General features: G+C 43.4%; 1 long non-coding RNA gene across 1 annotated transcript; it reads right to left on the bottom strand.

Annotated features, from left to right (window-relative positions):
- Positions 1 to 5534: 5534 nt before the first annotated feature.
- On the bottom strand, positions 5535 to 9381 carry LOC115351488. Its single transcript, XR_005934176.1, has 3 exons — positions 7220 to 9381; positions 6058 to 6169; positions 5535 to 5709 (listed from the first exon to the last, which is right to left on the bottom strand). It is a non-coding gene; the product is annotated as an uncharacterized LOC115351488 (long non-coding RNA).
- Between the last annotated feature and the right edge of the window lie 10 nt (positions 9382 to 9391).

The following is a 9391-nucleotide window of genomic DNA, read 5'->3' as shown; positions in this document are numbered from 1 at the left end:
CAAACCTGGAGATAGAAATACCACTTAGCCACAGAAGTTTCAAAGTGAAACAGATTTCTTTTCCTTATTGTGCCACTCTGGGGGCACAAACGTTTGATGAGATTAAAAACAAAGGAACACTGGGTTAGCAGCCAAACACACAGACAGAATGGTACTCCATAAAGAAAGCAACAGACCTAGCTCCTTCTGTCTGAACATGTAAATACACCACGTCACATCCTGGCAGAGACCGGGGCTCTGGTCTGTCCTGTGTCTCATGAATTCTAATGCTGACATTCTTCCACCAAACTGGCACTGCCCTGTCTGCAAACATACCAGTCCAGAGGCTGAGAGTGAAGCGATGGGTAAGCCCCACTACCCCAGCAGCCTGTGCAAAGGTTTGTCATGGGGCAAGGAGTTAAGGCAGACCAAGGGGACTGCAAATCCCTGTTGCCACTCCAAAAATTGTTCGCCCTCACACAGTGAGCAAAAGATACAGCATGTTGGTATCTTTTCACTTATGACATCACAGCATTAAATATCAAAGATCTTCCACAAACACACAATGAATCCTACATAGACTATAGAATGTATAAAGTAGAAATGATGTACAACTAGCAAAAAGGATATGGAGAATATATCCTTTCTGTGAAGGGTGAAGTGTTCACGAGACCCAGCCTCCAGAAGTCCAGCTCTTGTGCGCACATGTGTGCACACACACAGAGAATCCATGACACTATCTCCCAGCACCTCACGTTATCATCATATTGGCATCTTTTAAAAGGGTACCTGCACTGAGATACTGCCTTTTAAGGCCAGAACTGCATAGGATCTAGGCATACAACTGAATCTGGATAAAGTTATGAGAAAAACAACACAAGGTTGGAGATCACCAGTGAGAAATAGCGTACCTTGCATTTACCACCCCAGACACAGGATGCTGTTCCTCTTATTATAAGGCCCAAGCTAGAGAATCAACAGATTCTGCGAGTATCAGGATTCCTCCCATAGGGGCTAAAAGTCAGGTGCTTGTTCCCTTTGGTAATATCCACCTCCTTAAACATGACTCACCATAGCTTGCAAAACAACAAGGCCATGCCCTGCAAATGTTTGCTAAACATTTGTGCAATTTCATCCAAATACAGGCACAGAGGGTCCATAAACCAGAAACTCCACACTTAGCACAGCACTGTGAAAATGATTCATTGGCAGTCCATAGGCAAGTAGCAACGTTTCATTTTCTATTTAAAATCTGAGTGTAAATAAGAAAACTGAATTAATTGACAGAGATATGGGTCAGTATTTGTGTAATACTCTTGAAAAACACAACATACCAAGACAAGCACCATATTTGGCAATCATTCTGCCTTACTCTGCTTCCATTTTCACTTCCCTGTTTTGTTCTGCCTCTTTAGTTGATGAGCTCTTTGCTGGGGAGAATTGCTGTGTGTCTGGTGCAATACCTATGCTGTGAAGCTGTGCTCCCAACGGAGGTGTTCGGCTTGCTACCTGCTTGAAGTATATTAATGATTTCACTATGGCTGCATAATGAAGCTGAGTCAAAAGACTATTGCATGTTAGCAATGCAGACTGCACCTCTCTTTATCTACTACTTTCCTTTGGAATCACTGCCACAGTTTAGACCTTCGGTACTGAATCATGGTGCAGCATATCACGTTTCAATTCAGAAACATGGGCACTTAAAATAAAAAGAAGGAATGAAAGAAAATTAAGGCCACAAAAAAAAATATTTCTTGAAAAGGATTAGAAATCAACTCCCTCCTCCTGCCAAGCCACACTTTGAACATACACGTGACCTCAGGTCTCACATCCAGCTCTGCTATGAGTAACGTGAGGTCACCAGCACAAACCTGCAAGTGTGGGGAAAGTGCAGGCCACTGAATGCTCACAGTGGCCAACTAACATACAGCTACAGCACATCTAGATGATGGTGTAAATCCCTAGCAGTACAACCTAGGAGAACTTGGTCATTAAGGAAATGGTGTGTGTCTTTCCCTTGGCTACCTTCTGCTTATAAAATAAAATTAACCAGAACAAAATTTAGAAGCCCAGGGAGCAGAACTTTTGAAGAGATAAGGCAACAGCTTTCCCTGGGGGATAGCTCCACGTCCACTACAGCAGTACGTTCTGCTAGCAGTACATATGATATAAATGGTATTTTAAAACTCTGCCTGGTAACCTCTCAGCACAGTACCTGCCTTTCACATATCCCGTCCCACACCTCCCAGGGCTCTGTGCTCACCCACAGAGCTGCCAACAACCACCACCACCACAAAAACAAAGATCTGAAAGAGTACCTTGTGAAGAAACAGTCAAGTTACTTTTCCCATCTGAGAACAGAAGAGCTTAACTCTGTAACACAAGCTGAAGTCACCCCTCAGGACTGCTATCCTAGGGCTGAGCCAGCCCAGCTGCAGCTCTTTTAAAGAACCTCAGGTGTGGCCCAAGTGTGGGGACTGAAATGAAAGCAGCTGGTTGCCTACTTCCATTCTATTGCTAAGTTTGTTGAACTGCAAGTTAAACTTCATCTTCCTTCTCCAAAGAACGGATAATCATTTATTACAGAGTCATCTGTAGGCACACACATTTTCTGTATTCACTGGGCATTATCTGAGAACACCACCATGCGGGATAGACTATAAGGCTCTTGTGACATCCAGGCTCTGAAAGGAGACTGCAAAACCAGAATGTGATTATCCCTTGATCTCTGGCCTTCCCACTCCACTCCAGGCACAGAACTGGGTTTTATTCATCAGGACCCACAAAGAGCTACAGAAAATGTCAGGAGCTGTAAAAGTTACGCTTTATAGCACTGATCTCTTCAGTGAAAGCTTTGAAGAGAGGTATCCTGCATGCTGAAGTGTGTCCTTCATGAAAACACAGACCAAACTATTTTCAATGCTAGGACTTCCTTGACTTTGTAACTTTACACTACTAAAGTGAGAGCTTCCTTTTGCAGAGTCCCAACTGTGACGCTCCCATCTCCTAAATGGATGAAAGAGATAAAGGGATCAATTCACATCTTTCTTGTGCACTGTTTCTGTACCGCAGGCAGGGCAGAAAGTTCTTCCACCAAGTCTGTGTGTCTGTAATGTTGAGATGTACTCTCAGCTTTCTACAGTGAGTGGTTGTATGGCCCAGCAACTTCTCAACCATAGGATGCTGAGTTTTCAGCAATGTAACTTGGAATTTTGATTCACAGAAACGAAAGTTTGGCCACAGTGATTTTTGGTTGGCAGAGAATACATAACCTGCTATCATTTTGAATACACAGAGGGTCAATCAGATATGTAAGGTGTGAAATGCTAGAAAAGTATCTCCCTCTGTATGGGAGGCAATATTGTGTCATTAAATGTACTGTGTCCCAAATGGCCTGAATCAGTAAAAACTTGTCTTTGCAGGACTCTAGCTCTTTATCCAGAGCTAACCAGCTTGTTGGCATTTGATGTGCTGAGAAGGGATCCTGGGGAAATCAAAACTGACAGCTGCAGAATTAATATGAATATTAAAATAAGGGCAAGGGGGTCTCTGCTCCAGAAGGAGTGCAGGGACGTGCCTCTGACCTTTTGCTGTTGAAGCTGCTTGCCCTCTTGAATTGGCAAGTAGCAGTGGCAGCAGTCAGCAGCCCTCCTCTGATATCCCTCCAGTTCCTTACTGTAATTTATAGAAAGTCTCCACTTACCGCAACCTGCCAGGCACTCAAGAACAAGTTAGATAACAGTAATAGTTCTGCTGCTGCCAGTTTAAAAGGCAGCAGCAAGGATGCATTAACGATTACACTCCCCTTGACAGTGAACAGGAGGCAGGTGCTGAAATGGCTGAGATGATTATCTTTGTGACTTTGTTAGGCAAAGACTGAATAGCAGCCCCTGCCCGCGGGAGTGCCTTTCCAACTCTCTCTGACCATGTGATTTATCTGAGCATCCCATTTCCTGCAGTTCCTAAGTAAATGAGTAAGTATTCAGAGCTGCATCAAGGGAATGGGTTTGGCTTGGAAAATCCTGCACAGTGACTCATGCTTCCATGAGTAAATTAACTTCCTTAGAGAAGCAAGACAAAATCATGCATTCTACTTAGTCCAGCTACCTAGAGTGTTGATTTAGGAAGCTACTGCAAGAAATACAGTTTTATCTAGCTTTATACTGAATGCATAATCCATTGCCATTGTACTTGCAAACATAACCAATCTTTTAAGGGGAAAAGAAAAATTGGTGTAACTTGGAAGTTCTGCGTATTGAAACATGTCAGCTAGAAAACAGTTTGCAATCAAAAACATACACCTGACAAAGGGCATTGTGGAAGTCTGAGATCTTCAGAAATTGACAGTTACTTACACAGGTCTCCATATATATTACCCTGGTGCACATTTAAAAATGGGTTGTAGAAACATATGTATAGATACCCAGAAATGAGAATTGCATCAGCTAGCCCTACCCACCCCCCATGACAATGCAAAGAAAAAGAGGGTGTGAAGCAGCAAAAGCACTGGATCTTTGTAATACCAGCGTCCTTACCATAACATGCATGCACCGAAGCAGCCAAAGAGAGGGACCTGGAGGCGTATGACCATGGCTAATCAGTTACGTGCAGAGACACCTCTTAGTGCAAGCCGAGGTGAAACTCATCTTTTAGCTTTCAGTTTTCTTAGGAGATCAGTTCAAATGGTTTGATGTGGCTATACTGTCCAAATTTGAAGAACACAAAATACGGATTTTTATAGAGTATGAACCAACTTCCTGTATCTTATCCTGATAAGTATTCTGAAATTGCAAGAATTCTGGCTCTGGGAGCTTTTCTGACGTTGACAAATTAGCAGAGTATACCAAACTTCTGGTGTCAAGCTACTGCATTTTGGGGTCCAGGTCTCTCTGGTTTAGGTAAAGAACCTCCATCATTTTCATTTTGCTTTACAAAGCTGAAGTGTTTCACAATTAACTAATCCCTACAGTACCACCATCAGGTTGGTAGATAAAGACCCTCCCCATTTTACAAAGGAGAAATGAAGCCATTAAAGCTGGAGGAAGTTGTTCAGGCCTCAGAATAAATCAAAAGGAAAGACAGGACTGGAAGATGATGTAGCTATGTCTAGTGCCAAGTCTTTCCCTCACCCACTGACATCATACGAAAGCAAAGCCCTTGGTGATGTCAGAGCAAAAGCAGGACTGATCATGCTGGGAATAACACTTATGATTTTTAGGGCCAAATTAGACCTCAAATCTCAGTTAGAGCAGAGAGATTCCACTGACCTTTCCAGGGCTGGTCAGCATCAACGGTGGCTTTGGGTTACTGCTAACCTCCTAGCTGAACTGTAGCTCATACAGCAAATATGTGCAGGTCATGGTTTGGTGTCATTATTCACCCTAGCAGCACTGTCAGATTTGACTTAGTCTGTCATGAGCCAGGACCAGAGCAAATGGCAAGTGTAGAAATTAAATATCACCATGTAAAACTTCTTGCATATTAGCAAAATAGAAAGAAATTTACTAACACTTTGTAAGTGTTTTATTGAAAATAGTGAGATGCGCACATTGAACTCACCTTGTATAACTGTCTCTGGACTTTATTTTTGTGATAAAGGTTTAATTGGTATCTCATAGTTTAAAGACAAACACATTGTTTAATAAGAATGCGGCACTGTTTCCTTCTGTTATTGACCAAAGCCTGATCAAATGCCACCTGAGGCCAGTGGAAAGGCTCCACCTGTAACTCCTAGAATAAAAATATAAATCCACATTCAGCAACTTCTATTGCTTTATTTTTCATATTTAATCTGTGAAATCTAGTATGGCAAAGAGGGCAAGCAGGCTGAGGAAGGGCCAAGCTTCCCCAGAGAGACCCTGTCACATTTCAAACATTCCCATCACTCTATCAGCACCACCTCCTGCTACTGTGATGAAAGGCAGCAGCAGAAAAAGAACAGGAAGAATAAAACTCCTTATGTATACAAGTGAGGAAAGTTGGCCCCATCCTTACAATTGAAGTCAATCACTTAAAAGAAATCAAAACAGACCTGGCCTCCATTTTTCAAGTGCAAGAAAATGCCCTTAATTTGCTCACCCCGTTCTGTTTGTGTTGATCTGAGCCTTCTCCGATTGAAGCTCTCTGAGGCAGAAAATCAATGTCAATCACGCCAGATGACTGCTTTCCTCCAGAGCATTTGCTGCTGCTACTAAGATCACAAAGGACACATAAAAGGAAAAATTTGGCAGTCACAGCCTTCTTAGTTTTGTAACCCAGGTGAATTAACACTGGCATATTAAAAGCTAACGCTATTTTTTAACAAAACAAGGCTTCTTGATCTGCTTATCATCATCAAGGACATGTTGGGACCAGGATGGTTTTGAAACATCCTAGTTAGCTCGCTTTGGCCTACTCTACTAAAGATAGGACCTCCGGTATCTGAATAGGCACCAGACAGCTAAGGACAACCTGATGCCTTATGTTACAAACAACAGAGATTTGGTCTCGGTTCTGTTCTCAGTAACAAGCAAGTTTATTTTGTCTGAGCCACAGGGTAAGAACAATCTTATAATACCAATATTCTTCTCTTAGGAGCCTTGGTCTCACCGTGACAGTAGTAAAATACCACTTGGTCTACATCAGTTACATATTTTTAAAATGCTCATTAACCTGTCCAGCCAGTCTTGTCTTAGAAGCCTCTTATCTTACACTTAAACTCTTCAGAAGTAAAATTTTTTATAGGGAGAAAATATTTCTTCTTCATTTCTGTCAAATGTTCATGTTCTGTCTTGCCAGATGTCTGGAACCCAAATTCTGGATGAGATGTTTAGTCCCATTCATATAAAGCCACTGTAAATTCCTGGGATGCAGAACTAAACTTCCTAATCCATCCTTGAGACTTCTGGTAGAACAAGATGCTCAGCGAACCCAGCATAATGCAGAAGGACAGAACTACATTATATGGTTTCCTTTTATTCTGCATTCATGCAGCATTAGGCCTACTCAGCATCTACCCGCACTTTCCCTTCCTTAGTGACCAGTCTCCTCTGACATGACACATCTCACAAGCATCACTCATTCCTCAAGCAGCAGCAAGGAACAAAGCACATCTAGTTTTGCAACAGATAGGTCATTATATTTAACCTCCTTAGGTAGAAGTGCTGGTCTTTATAATAAGAACCAAAATTTTGTATTTTTCTGGCTTGTTTCATGCAAATCTCCTTATTCTATGTTTCAAGCATTTTCAGATGTTTCTCACCTGTGGTTTTTGTTTCTTTTGTTTTGCTAATGGACTGTCAAAGAAATGATGAGGCATTGGGCTACTGTTCCTGTCAGATCACCACAGCAGAAGGGAATTGTCACTGGGATGGTCTGTGACAAGGCATTAGCGTGCCTTGAACAGCAGCAGAAAATTCCTTCAGCTGTAAAGCAGAGTTTGGTAGATGAGTACAAGCCTTAGGTGTGACGAGATATACCCATCTTCACACCATCTGCTCTGGTCTAGCGTGACCGAAGGCCATGTTTTATGCTTGCATGCACTGTGAGTGGGATGAGGTTGTGGAGAGACCAGGACCTCCATGACAACCTCCTCATCTGTACATTGGCTGACTCTAGTGACTAAAGAGGTAAACTATATAAAGTGACTTTAGAAGACAGAAAAGACATCCCAGACAAAACAGAGATGGAAAGGCTGGTATGGGTAGAGGAAGACAAAGGGGTTGATGAGTAAGGAAGGCCTTCTGCCATAGCAAGATAAGCACCTCAAAAAGGAAGTCAAGTACATTCTAAAAGCTGCAGATAGATATTGCCAAAAATCAGCCAGAGTCTGAATCCCAAAAGGAAACTAAGACAAACATCACAAAGGTACTATAGCTACAAGAAATAATAATAAAAAAAAAAAGAAGAAGAAAAAAGGATCACTGTAAAACAAGAATGGGAAAATAAAGGTAACCCAGCTACTCACACAAGATTAAATTAATGCTTCCCTGATTTTCATTAAGGATGAACATGTTAATCCATGGGGTAAAGACAGGACGCCTAAGAAGAGGGGTAGAAGGGAGAAATTGATACAAGATAGTAAATGAACACAGCCAGCTGGCAAGCAAAACTCAAGAGAGTCTACTGGAGAAACCAGACATTCTCAGTCCCAGAATCCCGAGGCACAGTAAAGCACAAATCCAGGTGCAAAGATTTTAAGTAAATTTACTGACTTGGAGGCATTGCCACAGGACCAGAGAACAGCAAGTATTTAAAGTGAGCCATGGTGGAAGAGGTTTGGGCCTGCGCTTTTGATGTCCGTGCAGTTCTTCTGGAAAACTTGCGAAGGCAAGTTTAACTACAAACATGAAATTCAATGAATAAAGGGATAAAAGGTAGCATGAGTTTACTAAAAGCCAGTTTTGTGGGAAAACCCTGTAGTGTAGTATAAAATTGAAACTTCAGGCATCCAGGAAATAATAAAGATATATTTTGCTCTTTGTTGGTATCCTAACAAGAAATAAGCAAAGAGGAGAAGGACTTGGCTTTACTAACCAACCACAGGGTGATAGGGAGCTGACAGCGTGGCGTGACTGTGAAAAAGACAAGTGTGAGTCCCATCATGGTATTTCCAGTAAGGACAGGAAAACAGTGTTCCAGTTTGAGGCACTGCTGAGACGACTGTCTAAAATGCTCCATAAGGCAGCCTCTCTCAAGAGAAAAGCATTCAAACTGAAAGAGTCCTGCAGAAAGGACGTCCCAATGACCAGAGCACAGCTTGCATCACGCAAGACTGAAAAGGTTTAGCTTATGTAACCTAACAAAACAACAGATGAGTGGGAATTGGGTATGTAAATACACGGAAAGGGGAAGTAAACGACAGAGAAGGATGTCTGTAACAAAAAACCCCCAAATATCTATAGATTTAGATGGAAATTAGAAGCGGGTTTCTAGCCACCAGAGAGGAGGCTCCTTCTGGAACTACGGCCCTAAACCCGAACGCCTTGTGCCGGTGATGAGGAGGAGCAGGGGGCTGGCTGCGAGCGGCGGGGCTGGCCGCGGCTCCCCGGGGCTGACGCGGCGGGGGGGGGGGGGGGGGTCACTGCCCGGGCGGCGACGGTGCGGCCTGCAAACGACGGCAGGACCAGCTTGAACTCCCCTCGACTCTCCAGCGCCGGCACCGTTTGCCGGCTGTGCATGCACTGGGCATCTTCCTTACCCCTTCACCCATCCCGGTCAGTAACAAAATGAGGGAAATTTTCCCCGACGACACGACTCTCCCTGCCAGGACGCCGCTTCACCACCCTCCTCCGCCTCAGGCTTGAGACGAGCCCGCTTAACAGCCCCCAGAAGGGCTGCGGGGCCGGCGCTGAGCTCCTCTTCGCCCGCCTCAGCTTCCCTCACGGTGCCGACCGTTACGGGCCGAACGTTCCAGAACGGCCGTTAACGGGTG

This window comes from Aquila chrysaetos, chromosome 16 (genome assembly GCF_900496995.4).
Source record: "Aquila chrysaetos chrysaetos chromosome 16, bAquChr1.4, whole genome shotgun sequence".
In the NCBI taxonomy this organism is placed as follows: Eukaryota; Metazoa; Chordata; class Aves; order Accipitriformes; family Accipitridae; genus Aquila; species Aquila chrysaetos.
This window is presented reverse-complemented; position numbering and strand designations above follow the sequence as displayed.